This window comes from Pogoniulus pusillus, chromosome 17 (assembly GCF_015220805.1).
Source record: "Pogoniulus pusillus isolate bPogPus1 chromosome 17, bPogPus1.pri, whole genome shotgun sequence".
In the NCBI taxonomy this organism is placed as follows: domain Eukaryota; kingdom Metazoa; phylum Chordata; class Aves; order Piciformes; family Lybiidae; genus Pogoniulus; species Pogoniulus pusillus.
The window spans coordinates 18,160,403-18,176,064 of NC_087280.1; the positions used below are offsets into that span (position 1 = coordinate 18,160,403).

General features: G+C 48.9%; 1 long non-coding RNA gene across 2 annotated transcripts; it reads left to right on the top strand.

Annotated features, from left to right (window-relative positions):
• Nucleotides 1-7,301: 7,301 nt before the first annotated feature.
• On the top strand, nt 7,302-14,550 carry LOC135183141 (uncharacterized). Of its 2 annotated transcripts, XR_010305421.1 has the most exons (4): nt 7,302-7,664; nt 7,876-8,082; nt 11,885-12,593; nt 12,851-14,550. It is a non-coding gene; the product is annotated as an uncharacterized LOC135183141 (long non-coding RNA). The 2 variants fall into 2 exon arrangements; XR_010305420.1 differs by having other exon boundaries at nt 7,302-8,082.
• The last annotated feature ends 1,112 nt before the right edge of the window (nt 14,551-15,662 follow it).

Genomic DNA, 15,662 nt, shown 5'->3' on the forward strand with positions numbered 1-15,662 from the left:
TTTTGCCTGGGAAGAATTTGGATTGCAGATATCCAACCTAATTACAAGACCTCTTGTTTCAAACTGATGTGAAACTAGGGTTTTAAAGGAAGAGCAAAAGGTAGATAAATACATTCAAACATAAAATACTGAGGCAAATCTGAGGTGGGCACAGAAGAATGTGGAAGACAATAATGTCCTGAAGGTGAAGACTAAGCACAGTAAACAACCAAATGACTACGCCGTGTTGCAGTTGGAAGTATGGAAGTCATTCTGAACGTAAACCATGAGGTCCCAGGGGTAAAGAAGCACAGCACAGAGCTGTGGGGACAGACTGCCATAGTGGGACTGGACATGTTCTGCATTACCATTAGATCTGTCACACCTGAAGTTACATGTGCTTTATTTTCCTGCTTTTACTGACAGCAACAAGAAGCTGAGGTCACAGGGAGCACAGTTTGTACTGAAGAAATTCATGTCATGGTGCTTTGAGTTTTTCAGTCTTCTTAATGCCCTTAATACTTGTTTAATCTTACCATGAAAAGAGTCTCAAAACAGCAGTGGAGAACAACTGTAGGGAACGTGTGTGAGCACAGATGAGAGACTCCAAGATGTCATGTTTACCATAGGCCCTGGTTTAATGAGCTGACGCTGCACATCTGCCTTTGCTGTGTCACTTTGACCATGACAACATATTTATGACAGAATTACAGTCCAAAAATGCAGTCTTAGTCCATTTGACTCAGAGAAAGCTTTTCTGTTCCATTTAGAATTGTGTTCAGATCTTCCTGTCCATGCACACTATGCTGCCTCTGTACTTGTTTGCTACCCAGATTTCCCAGTCTACTCTGGATTGGATTTGCACATCTCCTTTACTCCAGGAAACTCATCTTGTCAGTTTGATTTATTCAGTATGATTATCTTGTTTGTTCTGAATTGATCTGATCAGTTATGCTACACACTATAAATATTTCCCAAGAATAGGAATCTACATATGGCTTTCCTTGTTCTCCTCACCTTGCAGTATCCTCCTCTCTGCTTTCCATTCCCTTCCAGCAATGAGGGCCCATTCAGGAGAAGCTAATTTGTTACTCTTCCAAGTTTTTTGCTTGCCTGGGAAAGGCTGGATGACTCACACACTTCGTCAGGGGTGACAGCAATTGCCATCAATTAACTTATTTTTTTCCTGGACAATTCATGAATGGAGAGGATGCAAAATTCAAGGGTGCACCATCCACAAATTGTATAATTCAAGACCAATGCCTTGACTGAAGTACTTGAATGTGGTCCTGAGTACACTAGAAACTGCTCATTCCAGAATGGCGATTTTTGTCTTCACTCTGTTATTGGTTGTTGTTCACATTAGGGCTGCTTAGGTACTTACCTGTATTTGAAGACTGTTAGAATAATTTGCAAATAGAGAAAGAGTTCTTTTTTCCCCAGGAGTGCCTGTGCTTATCCACAGACTGAGGTGCTATCATTGTGGGTTTACTACCTAAATGGCTCATTGTAAGCATACTGAGGACGGCTCAGACACAGGTCTTAAGCTGGCAAAAGCTGAAAAGCTCTGCTGAAAACACGGGAGCTGTGCAGACCTGTGTCAGCTGAAAAGTTCTTCCATGTTTCTTATTCTTTCTATTTCTGCCTTTCTGGTCAAGAAGATCACAGAGGTTCTCACTTACCATCGCTTCCCATGGGCAGACAAACATAAAGGAAGGTGTTTCAGTCCAAATTATATGAACTAAAGCATAATATTTTGGGTTTATTATCTAAGCTTTTTTTAAGCTTATGAGTAAGAATAAAGGAGGTGGAAAACAAATCTAACAGGGATATGTGAGTTTTGGCTGCAAACAACTTGCAAACTGTGAAGAATAAAAAAAAATAATAAAATCTTGCTGATTTAGAAAGAAAAACACCATCCCCACAGGCACTTCCCCCAGCTGTGGGTTTGAAGAACAACAGATAACCAGCGGGCAGAAATGAAAGTCCCTGCTGAGAGCAAGAACGTAGCCCAGTTGTGAAAACGCTGAGGAGAGTTGGTTTGATGGCTGTTAGCTGCCCAGGGGCTGGGCAGCAGCAAATGAGCCAAGAATGAACCTCAGAGCTGATTTCATTGGTCATGGTCAAATCCACTGCAAATGCCTGTTCCCATTTCCCGGTCAGCCTGATGGACTCCCCCCTGCTCTGCCTGTGCCATATGGAGCCAGGGCTTTGTTTCTTGCCTGCAGCGTTTGAGCTTTGGCCATCCAAGAGGCAGTGACTTGTTGAAGGTCACACAGGACATCTGCATTCCCACTGAGAATGTGATTTCTGCTAACAAAACCTGTGAACTCTACCTGATACCCATGCTTCAGGGGTGGAGAGCAACCTCAGACAGTGAGGTGGCACTGTGAGTGACCAGCACTATAGAGCTGACCTTTCCTGAGCAGAACTTCATGGATAAGGACAAGTCAAGAGAAGGCTCAGACAAACCTTTCACATGGATTTTTCTTACAGATATAGGTGTGAAAGACTCACCTGAAGGCTGATTTCTCCAGGTCTTTAGTGGGGTGCATTTTCTCTCACTCTGTCTACGTGTTTTTGCATGATGTTTCTTGGCCCATAGAAGTTGCCAGATAAGGTCAGAGCAGTCATCATTTTCTTCTGAGAGTAGCCAGCATCAAAACTTTTGAGAGGTGAACATCAAACCAGCAGCCCAGGATAATCATTATCCCACTCTGGTGTGAAGCAGAAGTACTTTTGTGCTCTGAAACACATTTTGAGGGAGGATAGGTGTTACCCCCACCAGCTATGCCTCTAGATGTTTTTGCTACTCATGTACAAGAACCACCTGCTCTGGCCTGCAGGGGCTGGGCCCAGCTTGACTGAGGAACTTAGTTCAACCTTAGGTTCATTTCTGTGAATTCCCATTAGAGAATTCCAGCATGGTGGGGATTGGAAGGAACTTCCAGGGATCATCTAGCCTCAACCACCCTGCTACAGCAGGGTCACACAGAGCAGGTTGCTCAGGATCACATCCATCTGCATTTTGAATCTCTCCAGAGATGGAAACTCCACAACCTCTCTGGGCAACCTGTGCTAGCACTGCAGTACTCTTCTCCTCAGCCTCGTTTCCCAGCTTGTGTTTGCCATCCTGCCACTCAGGCTTTTGGTCACCTGCATTGCTGCTTAACCTCATCAGCAGAGATTTCTCCATGCCCCATCTCTGCTCCAACCTGTAGAAGTAGCAGTGTTTGCCTCTACTGCCAAAAAAGCACTGCTGAAGTATGAGCTATTTGCTGTATCACACATGCAAGCAGGAATTCCACAAAGAAGTGGGACATAATGGAGGAGAAGGGAAATAATTGGGCAGGAAACTAGGACTCCTGGGGGGGAGGGGTGGAAATACAGCTTCACTTTCTGTCCTGTCATCCACGTGTGTTAGGATCTTAAGCAGCAGAGGGGAGGCAGAGGCCTGACATTAATCTCTTGTCAAAGAAGAGGATTCCCAATCAAGGAAAGAGAGGTGATCAAAGCAGTGTAATCTTCACCTTAGCTGACTACAGAGAACTTTGAGTAGGGCTCTGAGAGGTTAACTGAAGTACCCTCTGTGGGATTACTTGAAGTTTCTATCTTAAGAGAAGACAAGGCTGAACGCATAGGTTTGGGCTTCCCACATGACTCTGCAAATAGGAAGGCATAACAACCCATGTAGGATAATGTTGTTGATGTTCCAATAGTCGGAAGATGAATGAAAATATCTTCTATTTACTCAGCTGGAAAGAGCCCTGATCTTCTGGAGTTTTGTTACCCCATAAAGCATTCAGAGGAGACCCCATAATCATTTCAAAGTCAGAAACATTAAGTGGAATAACAAGTATAAACCCTCTCCACAGCGACTTTGAAGTGCAAGAAGCATGTCCTTGTAGCCATAGAATATTACTCTGCCTTGAACTGGGGTGGGAAGAAACAGCTCCCAGGCAGTTGTTTCAGGTGGTGAAAAGTCTATATTTTTCCTACCACAAAAGAAGCTGGCCTAAGAAAAGTTAGAGTTGGGCAGTGAAATAGATGATTAAACTCCCACTGAAATTCACAGGAGCTTTTCCACTATGATTAATAAGAACTGGATCCTGACCTCAAGTGACCAGATGAAATAAGGGCAGCAGGACACTGCGTTTTCACAGTATCACAGTATCACCAGGGTTGGAAGAGACCTCACAGATCATCAAGTCCAACCCTTTACCACAATTCTCAAGGCTAGACCATGGCACCAAGTGCCACGTCCAATCTTGTCTTGAACAGCTCCAGGGACGGTGACTCCACCACCTCCCTGGGCAGCCCATTCCAGTGTCCAATGACTCTCTCAGTGAAGAACTTTCTCCTCACCTCAAGCCTAAATTTCCCCTGATGTTTGCCAGCCATTAGGAGCAGGACACAGTTCCAGGGTTTCCTTCTGCTATAGCCAGAGAAAAATTCTCCCCAGAAAATGAGATTTGTCTGCAGGAAACTCACCTGAACACAGCTCTGCCTTTCCCTCTGCCCCAACTGGACATGCCTCTCTTGAAAGACATCCCTGGGAGAGCAGTCCCTTTTGAGCCAGGAACTTACTTCCAGCAAGCAGTCTGCCTCCTGTCCTCTGTGCTGCTCAAACTGTCAGCAAAGACCACGCTGCTGCTGCCTGTGGTTCATGGCCAGATGCACCAGGAAGAGACAAATGAGGATCTGTGGTTATCACACCCACCGTAGTGCATGTGAGAGGGTGGCTGGGCCAGAGGAGAAAAGGGACTGAAATGACTGGGACAACACAGCAGCAGTCTGAACACAGGACTGACATCACCAAGAATCTCAAGGCAAGGCAGTAACAAGACTAGGAAGAAAAAAAGGCCCCATGAGAAGAAGGAGGGAAAAGACAGTAGTTCAGTAATCCCAGGGATCAGCCCTTTCCAAGCAGCAGAAGCCAGCTCTGCCTGGACTCTGAGATGAGCTTTGTAGCCAGGACAACTCCTTTTCCCCAAGCACCAGTGGTTTCAGACTGAACCTGGCCAGTGAGTTCCCAAGGCAAGAGCAAAGGCAGCAGGATCTGGGAAAAGCTCCTGCAGAAAGTTCCCAGTATGTGAGTGAGGTGACAGGGAGGGACTCATCTGGGCCTGGGCCAGGGTAGCCACAAGTGGAGGCCAGCAGACCTGCAGCTGTGGCAATGACCATACGATTCACCTCCAGTTTCTGGGCAAGTTCAGCTCCCTCTCAGTGCTGAGTTTGTGCTTTTCTGGCTAAGCAAGAGAGACCTAGAAGAGCTTCTAGATATCTCTGTGTGTTTTCTACAACCAAGAGCAGAAGCAAGCTGCTAAAAGGCCTTTGTAGTGCTAGTACACATAGGTACACTTCTTGCTCGTGTCCATGGGCTGCACACAATGCAGGAGAAGTTCTTGCATTGCAGGAGAAGCATTTGTGGGAAGCAGGAGCTCAATCTTATCAGGCTGTGCTAAACCTTATCAGGCTCTGCAAATCCTAGCTAGTTCCTTGGCTATTTTAAAGGAGGAATTATTCAGCAACCAAAGAATGTTTCAGACATTTCCCTGATGCAAGGGGCAGTGAGGTCAGATAGTGGTTGTATGTTTGGAGATTTTTTTTTCTCTTCAGATCCTTTACATCCCATAAGGATGGCACTTAGGCAGAGAGCAGGACACAGTGGCTGTAGTCCCTTTTGCCTGAAGTGAGGTCTGTGCTATACTGCTGGGCACACACAGTGCTTACTCAACATGAGAATTGCCCCCACAGCCACCTTCTGCTGCAGTTTTCCTTCTTGCACCCAGCTGTGGTTCTGCTCTGACACAATCCAAGCAAGAGAGAAACTGGGGTGTTTTTCCCCCTCCCCTGCCCTGTCACACGTGGCTGACAGAAGGGGAATTGTAAACTGGCACCACCTCATCTCTAGGCTATAGGTTGCAAATACAGCTGCTCCAGCTCTTTTGGACAAGGGCTTCTTGTTTTTTACATATATGTACTTATCTGTGGCAAACACCAGAGCTCAGCCACAGCTGGTGAAGTTAGCCCCACATCTGAATGGATGCAGGGTCCCCGAATCTAGCTCAGCTCACAGCTAAACATCCTTGTCAGGACCATGAAAATTCTACACTGTCAGTGAGAGAAAGACAAATTCCTGCTCTGACACAACCTCGAGAGTGGACAGACCTCTAAGTTTCTCTGTTTTGCACATCAGAGGTTTTCCTCCCTGTGGAGGGTATGTGTGCTCCTCTGCCCTGACGTATGACACAACCATAGCTGCTGTCTCCTTTTCTGGAGACCTTGGAAACCTGCCTGGATGTGTTCCTGCGTGAACTACCCCGGGTGATCCTGCCTTGGAAAGGGGGTTGGACTAGATGATGGGGTTGCTGGTGGATGAGAAGCTCAATATGAGCCATCAGTGTGCTCTTGCAGCCCAGAAAGCCAACCAGATCCTGGGCTGCATCAAGAGAAGTGTGGCCATCAGGTCAAAGGAAGTGATCCTCCCCCTCTCTCCGCACTGGTGAGACCCCATCTGGAGTAGTGCATCCAGTTCTGGAGCCCCTGCTACAGGAGAGATATGGATGTGCTGGAAGGTGTCTAGAGAAGAGCCACAAAGAGCCCCAAAGGTGTCCAGAAAAGAGCCACCTCTCCTATGAGGAGAGACTGAGGGGGTTGGGGCTGCTCAGGCTGGAGAGGTGACCTTATTGTGACCTTTCAGTATCTGAAGGGAGCCTACAAGAAAGCTGGAGAAGGGGTTTTTAGGATGTCAGGTAGTGATGGAACTAAGGGGAATGGAATAAAGCTAGAAATGGGTAAATTCAGGCAGGATGTTAGGAGGAAGTTCTTCACCATGAGAGTGGTGAGATCCTGGAATGGGTTGCCCGGGGAGGTGGTTGAAGCCCCATCCCTGGAGGTGTTTAAAGGCCAGGATGGATGAGACTCTAGACAGCCTGATCTAGTGTGAGATGTCCTTGCCCACGGCAGGGAGGTTGGAACTAAATGATCCTTGCGGTCCCTTCCCACCCTGACTGATTCTATGATTCTGTGATCTTTTGAGGTCCCTTCCGTCCCCTAACTTTCTGTGGTTCGGTGCCGGTGTGAAAGGATGGCAGATTGTACCGTGGGTCCCCAAGGCAAGGCGGGGGGCACAGTGGAGTTGTCTGCTGTGGGACACGCGGCTGCGTTTGTGGCCGTCCCCGCGGCGCTGGCGGCAGCTCCCCTGGGCGAGCCGCGGGCGCTGCGGGCAGGGCTGAGGAGCTGGCGCGGCCGCGGGGCAGGGCTGAGGAGCTGGCGCGGCCGCGGGGCAGGGCTGAGGAGCTGGCGCGGCCGCGGGGCAGGGCTGAGGAGCTGGCGCGGCCGCGGGGCAGGGCTGAGGAGCTGGCGCGGCCGCGGGGCAGGGCTGAGGAGCTGGCGCGGCCGCGGGGCAGGGCTGAGGAGCTGGCGCAGCTGCGGGGCAGTGCCGCGGGGGCCCACGAGGTGGCGGTCGCAGGCTGCCCGCCCGCGCTCCTCCAGCCCTCTGCCCTTGCGCGCAGAGACTCCGCGGCAGGCGGGCGAGCAGGAGCGCTTCCTGCAGCTGGTCTCTTCCACTTGGCCGGTCCCTAGCTGTGAGACCAGCGCCTAGTAAAACCAAACCAACCCAAACAAACAAAACCCCTTCAGAGTTTACCTAGAGCAATGCTAGGGACCGAGCCAGAGGACCGGTGAGTGACGTCCCGAGGGCTGGCATCTCCCTGGGTGTCGCCAGTGACCCTTTCCTCGGAGATGCAGCACTCTCCCACTGACTCCTCTGGTTCTAGAACTTTGCTGGTGTGTCTGGGGCAAGGGCTTGGGGAGGAAGAGTGTGAAATCTTCTCTGGCTCTGCTCTACTACCTTCACTTTTGTGTGTTGTCTGTTTAAACCCCGAGCCACAGAGGATGCAGCTGCTCCTGCAGTGAGAACAAACAGCCACAGGAAGAATCTCCCCAAGGCAGTGGTGGATTCCCCAACAGTGGATGTCTTTAACATTCAGCTGGACAGAGTGCTGGGCCACTGCGTCTAGACCATGCTTCTGCCAAGAAAGGCTGGACCAGATGATCCCTGAAGTCCTTTCCAACCTGGTGCTCTGTGATTCTCTGACAGTAAGTGAAAGCCCTTTCTCACCTTTATCTTTAATTTCTGTAATGTAAATAAGGCTGATAAAACTCAAAATAATCCAGGTCATTCTGCCATTCCACCTTGGAAGACACATGGTCCACCCAAAACCGAGGTGCTTTGTGTTTTGCACCATTGCATCACAATAAAGCAGAGCTCTGAAGGTAGAAGAATTTGTACCAGGCTTACTATGTACATGTGCAACAGAGGGAGCAATGGGACATCACCTCCCAAATATAAAAGGAAATGGAGACTGAGGAACAGTTACATTCAAACCCCTTAAATTCATCGGAGACTGAGCATTATGGCCAGCACAACCTCAGAATTTGAGAATAGCAAGAACCCAGTGGCTCCATAGATGTGCTCAACTCTGGCTGAAATGATCCACTGAGTCAAGCAAGCAGCCTGTGCACTCCCACACTCCACTTGAGCATCAGCAGGAAACAGGGATCTGTTCCTCTGAACAAGCTTTAATCCCATTTAGCACAACAATGATGCACCCAACTATGTGCAAAGAGCTGGCAACTGATTTGCTTGGACAGAGGGGTGAAGTGTTTCCTTGAGCTCTTTTTTAGATGAAGAGGAGGTGCTTGGAAGTTGTAGACTGTGGGTAGCAGCCCCATGGCTCCCATCTGACCTCAGCTCTTCTCTAGGTTTCTCTTTCAGAGCCAGGAGAGAGCTGGATTTGACTTGACTGTCTCAGCAGATACTAGAGCTTGGAGGTTGCCTGTCTGGCACACACCGTGCCAGGGTTCACCACAGGCTGATACCCAGCTGTTGGCACAGTTTCCTCCATCAAAACTCACAGCCAGTGCTGGTGGGTCTCCAACAAGTTAACTGAAACACATCTCTTCTCATTCCTTGTGGGTGTCCAGCCCAGAAAACCTGAAACCACAGTTGGGAGAGTCCTAAAGTGACACTGATATTTTGCTTTTATGAACAAATACTTGCAACCAAGCCAAAGTCAATTGCCAGCTCTGTTGGGAGAGAGGATCAGGCATCAGAGGAGGATCCTGATTCTGGTCTTGGTTCACTGTACAACCTTGCAAATAATGACAATATTGGCCCCAAATGGACCTGGATGAGGTATTGGTGGCTGTTGTTGATTAAAGTGCAGGATGTGTTTCAGACTCCAGAAGGGTTGCTCCCCCTGGACCTCGCACTGGCTCTCCATCTGGCCAGTTCCTACCTAGTGACTTCAAGCAGACTTTGCTGACGTGGGCAGTCAGGTTTCCTTGCTGGCTGTGGAGGAACAGGCAGCCCTTGCTGTGACTTAGAAGAGTGCAACTTGCACAAGCTCCATCAAAGCATTACAGATGTGGCTAGGTAACGGTCACAGTGCACCGTCTGCCCTGCTCCTTTGTCCCTTGACAGCAAAATTTGTTTTGCTGCCTGAGGCCAGCTCAAGAGCCCAAAAAGTGGGGCCTTTCCCCAAAGAGGTGCTCCAAGTCACCCCTAGGCTAGACAACTAACATAGATATGCAACATCAGTTGACCAAATGTCCCAGTTTGCATCTCCAGGCTGTTAAGCTCATATTTAAAGCCTGTGGGACAGCACAGGCTCTGAGTAGCATGATCTAGCTGAAGATGTCCCTGCCCACTCAGATGACTGCTAAATGTCCCTTCCAACCCAAACCATTCTATGGTTCTACAGGCTGGAGGCTGAGTGATCACAGGTCCCTCCCAGTTGGGTTTATTTGTTCTCCTGGGACAGCACTGGAGAATTTGCTGACTCAATTGTGGGTGATGGGGTTGGAGTGCAAAGAGTGGTCCAGAGGGGAAACTGCAGAGCAGCCAAGTCTGGGTAGAAGGTGAGCAAAACTGTGTTGTTAATTTTTAAAAGCTCCAGGCAGTCAGGGGTTTGAGGCTGTGAACTCTACACTGCCTCTGGCAGTGGTGTTACAGCACAGCTCTGCATCCAAAATGGGAGCAACCAGGAAAACAGGCACAAACTTGAGTAAAAGGTTGGTAATTCTGAATGCTGTTGTTTTGCTGGTCCTATCACTGCTCACGGATAAAAGGTGGGGGGTTTGCTTGGTGAATATGTGTCACAGTCCAAATGGTTTGAAAAAGCTTTGAAGGCAGCTTAAATATGAGACAAAAGAAGGGTTAGACAACAAAAGTCCAGAGCAACCATTATCCGAGCACATGGGCTTGGAGCTGCTTCCCTTCCACAAGAGAAATGGGTGATTTACAGACCCAGGCTGAGGTAGTTAGTGGAGTTTCGTCTGGGGACACAGTCCTTCATCAGCTCTGTGCCACCATCCAGTGGTGCTTTTGCTTGGAGGACAGCCCTTTCCACCTTGATGCATTCCCCCATCTCATGGCCCTGCAGCTCCGAGTGGGCTGCAAGGAGGGGAACCCCAGCCCTGCAGTGCCTGGTTGTGGGTCTGCCCTTTCCAGGGATGGGCAAGGGCCTTGCTGGCTAGAGGAGAGCAGGCTCCTGTGCTGTGGCCCACCTCCGAGCCCACAGCTCAGAGTTTGACGAGGGCCCCTGGCCCCCAACAATCCCTGCTCGTGGGGATATTGAGTTTTCTGTTTGTTTTGCAAGTGTAATTGGCCAAGACGCTGTGAAGGGAGGAGAGAGAGCTCAAGGGAGAGGTGTTAAAGAAATAGGAAAACATTATTAAGAGTGTTTTAAGTCAGCAGTTTCCCTTATTAGTACTTTCATGGTGGAAAGAAGCCACTTCAAGTCTGTGCAGTTGCATTGGGCCACCATGTCCAGGCCCCTGTAGGTGTCCAGCCCCCCCCTGCCCTGGAGACACCCATGCATACAGCTGTGCTGTCTTGTGCATCCCTTTGGCATTGCCTTTAACTCTCTTCCAAGCCATCTACCATCTTTTAGACTTACAAATCTCCTCCTTTGGCTTCTTGTGCACTGCTGCAAGGGACATGCCGAGTAGGATTAGCCTTATTTGAAATAGCTGTGGGGGGTGGTCCTTGTCCAAGGCAAGTGTTGGATACAAAGGGGGATGTTTGAGAGAAGGGGAACAGCAGATGTGGGATATGACCAGCTGAAAGGCAGTGCCAGGAAAGAAGGAGGTGATGCCTACACGAAGGGCTTTGCTGTTGTCAGCTCCAAGCATTCAGAACCTCTGCTTCCACAACAACAACAAAAAACAAACCCAACCTAATAGCATCATCTTTTGAGAAAGGATTATTTTAAGCAATCCCGAGGTTGGGATCTTCTTCATTTGCTTCTGGGCAATAAGCCTTTAGGCTTCTCACAGCTCACATTTGTCATCCTGTCATGGGATCAAACATGGAGTGATGGAGTTACGTGAGAGATCAGTCTCATGATTGCAGGTGTCAAGGCCTGGAGAGGAAAACCCCAAACAAACCATAAAACACAACAAAAGAAAGTGCCAGCTATTCCCAGGTTCCTGATAGCATCATCAGAGGTGGCAACACTGGACTTCATAAAAAGCCTGGCTGAACTTTAGGGTCAGCCCCAAACAACGCCAGCTCTTTCCTTTGTGCATTTGTTCCTGCATGCCTGGGGAGTGACGTGTGGCTGATTATTCTTGCCTGGGTGATGGCTATCTACAGTTCTCAGATACCAGAGAAACCCTGGCTAGCCTTGTCTGTGTGCAGAAATCCCAGCACTGTCTGGGTGGAGGTGGTGGCACACTTAACCTTTTCCATGTCCCTGCACCGAGTGCTGCCTGCACTGGAGGCAGCAGAATGCCCCAGCACCTGCAGCCGTGTTACTCAGGTGGGAACATGATCTGTTCTGGCTCTTCTCACCCACAGTGCCACCCCTGTAATGTGGTTTTCTCCTCCTGGCAGTGCTGCATCCTGATCCCTCCAGACATCTGCACCAACATACCCTGGGAGGTTTTGTGCAGGCAGTGGAGGCACCTGTGCAGAGATGCAGCCAGATCTCCACTCCCATGGGACAAGGTGTGAAGCAACATGGGATTTCAGGAGTCCATTCCTCAGCCCCTATCCCACTGGAGTATTTTTCTTCTCTCTTCTCTGTATACCATGGAAAATTGATGTTTTTTCTCACTGCAGCTGAGTGAAGCTCTGAGCCCCTGGAGACAGGCAGAAAGGGAAGGGTTTGGTGAGAAGATCTCCAGCATTGCACTCACTGTTCATTAGACACACACACTTCAACCGAAGCAAACTCCCTCTGATGAAAGGGAACCTGTGTCAGCTTGGGAATAAATCTCCCTGCTTGGAGAAAGAAATGAGCAGGTTTCCTGCCATGGACTCACCTTAACTTAGGCTGCATGCTCCCTTGATGACACAGGTGCCAGTGCCTCTGCTTTGCCCTTGGACACCTCCAAGTATCAATTGTTTTTGCTTTTATCCCGAGGAGCTCAGGAACAGACTGTCCAGTTCAGCCAGACTTGACAAGGATGTCCCAGAAGGAGATCTCTCACAAACTCCAGAGATTTCAGGCTGCTGGAAGAAAAAACTTCTCAAGTGCCTCTGTCAAGGGCTGCCTCAACAGCACTACTAAACACTGGAGACTCCACATTGAATCATTTTGGTTAGTAAAGACCTTTAAGATCATTAAGTTTAACCACAAGAAGGAAGTTCAACACGAAGAAGCACAGCTTCATAAGTGCTCTGTCCAGAGAAGAAGCTTTAACTGAACCTCTGGCTCACTGTGAAAAACTGCTCTGTAGGAAGCCTGCTGCTAGCACCTGTAGAATTGCTTGTATTTACTTGGGGAATAGTTTTAAATTACAAAATACCTTTTCTTAGTCGTTACTTGTCATTAAACTGTTTCTGGATTCTTTTCAGGGGGTATTTGCACAAGAGGTCTGTGCCCAACCAGCCTGGCCACTCCGCTGCATTAGGAAATCCCCGCTGCCTGAAGACCCCACAAGGAGAGGAGCTGCCAGGAGGGCAGGGAAGGTATTAGAATGTCCTGGGCAGGAGAGAGCATCACTACTGAGGTTGGGATTGCCCACCCGGGACCAGGACAGGAAGGCTTTGGAGAAGGGTGGCTGGAGAGAAGGGACAAGGCTGAGTACTGGCCAATTTAACCCTTTGCATGCTGGCATTTTCCAGGCGGTGAGCCAAATGACTGCTGGGGAAGATGTGTATAACACATGTCTGCAGTCTCCAAAGGGTTGTTAACTGTGCAGCAATGGCCATGAGGCCTGGCTGCCTCGACATGGATTTGAAATTGAAAAAAAAAAAACCAAACCCATGAGTTTCAGAGAGGGAGAGGGCTCATTTCCTAGGAACTGCAGGGCCAAATCCACTCTGTGATGGTGAGAGGAGGAGAAACACTGCCCACCATGGGCTGGGGACAGGGGAGAAGTGCAAACACCACATCAGGGCCACAGCTCTCTCATGCCATACATGTTATCCTTGTCAGTAACATCTTCATGGCATTTCTGAAAAGCCCAAGGTGTGAAATTAGTCAAGGAGGTCTGTGTCTGACTAGACCTTGGGCTCAACAGCAACACTGCTGCACCTAGGACAGTTTCCTCTTTTCTTGTGTGGGTGCTTGCCCCCTTGCTCCTGGCTTCAGCCCTTGCCAGCACTCAGGTCTGCCTGTGATGCTGCTCCTGTTTTGGGGTGTTGCAGCCTCTTGGGCCCATGCCCAGACACTCTACAACTCTGCATTGCCCAGCAGGGACCAGCCCTACCCTGATGCAGTCTGTGTCAATCTGCCTGGCTGCTAAGTGAGTCCTTCCATGCAGTAAGTTACAGACTTCTCTTTATTACTGTCCTTTTCCCCTACATTACCACATTTATTCTTTCTCTGTATCATTACTATGTTTTTGGCAGAGGACTTTGGAAGGGGGAGAAAAGTTAATCCAAGTCCCCTCATTGACCCCTTCCGAGGGAAGAGAGGAGGCACCAGCTTCAGTCCCTTAGCAAATGAAGACAGCTGGTGGTCTGGGTTTAAACATGACTGCTTGGGGCTCAGGCCAGCTTTGGCAGCTCACAAATCAAATTGCTTCTTGGTTCTTAGGAGTGGAGGATTGCCATGGATGGAAGAGCTGTGGGGGAGCTGCTGGCCAGAGCTGCTGTGCCAGCCACGGCCCTGGCCTTGAAGGGAGGTGCTGAGATTGCTGGTTTACAACAGCTCAGGAGAGAAATTCAGGCTCTGAGGCTTTGTTTTAACAGAGTTACTCTGCTGACACACAGCATGGCAGTCCTGACCTGAGATTCTGACTCACTTGAATGGGTTCTGGGCCAGATTGGGTAACCATGTTAGAAGGCAGAATGAGCCTTGAAGGACCTAGGAAAAAAAAACACAGAGCTAGTAAATCTCACCTGAACTCATGCTGAGAAGGTGAATTTGAGCCATGAGTCCTGACTTTACCTGGATTTTGTTTGCTGGGAGCTGGTTGCAGGTCCTCGGTTTTGCCCTTGCTGCTGTTCACTGGCAACACCAAGTGGCACCACACTGGAGAGATGAGTAACTTCCTTGAGACCGCAGCAGGAGCTACGACATCTGCATGCAGTCATACCTTATGGTGCTGCAGAGGTAGGTCTTTCTGAGGTGCTTGAACCTGCTGTGTGCTTCAGAGTCCCCCTTGACACCCAGGAAGAGCACAGACAGTGGGAAGGGCTGGAGGAAGATTCTGGCTCTCAGCCTCTCCACTTGTCACAGGAGCAGACCTCAGAGAAAATGTGGTTCTTGTTGCCTGTCCAATGCTTGAAAGAGAGAAAAGGGTGTTGGTCTGCTCATCTCCCCTACCAGCCCTTTTCTTAGCTCTGTCCCTGTCTTCTGCCCTCGCAGGGATGAGCATCCAAATTTAGTTCCCCTTTCTCACAACTTAGAGCCATTACCACTGTCAGTAGGACTTGGGACAATTCTTGTGTAAGTGCTGCAGGGACATCTGCCAGAGTCGTTCACACTCTTTTATGGGTCTTCCTTCCTTTGAATTCTTCTACAATTTCAGTAACAAAGTTGCAGATTTTTGCAGAAGCTTAAACTCTAAGACACTGCTCTGCTGGGCCACAGCAGTTTAAAGCTTTTTACATGTTGGGTCTTTACTGCTTTCCACAACTCAGCCATGCCAGGAGTGCAGAATCTGATCCAAAGCACACCAAAAGCAACAGAAAATTTTCTGCTCTTGGAAATCACCTGACTGCTTTCAACACTCCCTGGTCCAAGCTGACTTCTCCTGAGCCCTGGGTAGCTAAGGTCACTCAGTATACAGCCCAAACATCATGTAGAAAGGAGCTGCTCTGGTTGCAGGATCTCAGAGAAAATGGAAACTGGTTGCAGCTGGGTGAGGCTGCAGGTGTTCTCTGCTCACAAAGAATCAAGAGGAAAGGAGGTGGCAAGTAGCTTCCTCCATTTCATGCTCTCCTGCCCTAAATTCTTGTCTACTACTGTAAAAACCAGCTGAGCTTTATGCACTTGTTTCTTGTTTTCATCCATGTGATGAGTGCTTCCAGGAGTACTTAAGAGGATTGCATGCTCATATATTGTCAACCTCATTTTCTCCTGATCTTCTGTGTCCTTCAGATGTCAGTGGAAAAGGCTGCAGGGAATGAAGGAATGGTTGCATTTTTCACATGAGGGTCTGTATCAGTGTCCTAGTTCTTTCAGTAATGAAGGAAAGGATGTGCAGGAAACATGATG